The sequence below is a fragment of the Priapulus caudatus genome, unplaced genomic scaffold (assembly GCF_000485595.1).
Source record: "Priapulus caudatus unplaced genomic scaffold, Priapulus_caudatus-5.0.1 Scaffold1941, whole genome shotgun sequence".
Lineage (NCBI taxonomy): Eukaryota > Metazoa > Priapulida > Priapulimorpha > Priapulimorphida > Priapulidae > Priapulus > Priapulus caudatus.
The window spans coordinates 46491-46930 of record NW_014579002.1 but is presented as its reverse complement, the minus strand read 5'-3'; positions in this window follow the sequence as shown (position 1 = coordinate 46930).

Sequence of the window (440 nt, the reverse complement as noted above, 5' to 3'; positions counted from 1 at the left end):
GTTATTGCTTGAGTAACAGCAATTGTCTAGAGTAACGATAAAATGTCTTAGACCCTTCGTATTCACCAAAACATGCACTTTTTGAACTAGTTTCGCAATCTTGATCGTTTGCTGTAACCTTGGATTAGAAGCCGGTACTGTCTTGGACGAGCTAATAGAGCCACCTATCTGCCGTAGACATATTATCAAGAGTCCGTAATAGAAATGTCCATAATATTCCATTTTCTATTATAGACTCTTAATATTATACATCGCTCTCAAATGCAGTTTATTTTCAATTTATCACCGACAATATACAAGTTTACCCATTCTGCCATTCTCGCGGAACGATAAAAGGCGTTGCTGTTACTATGTGTTCATATCCAATTTTCTATGTTATAATTGCATAAAATCTTGGTGTTTTTCAAGTTATATATATATATATATATATATATATATAT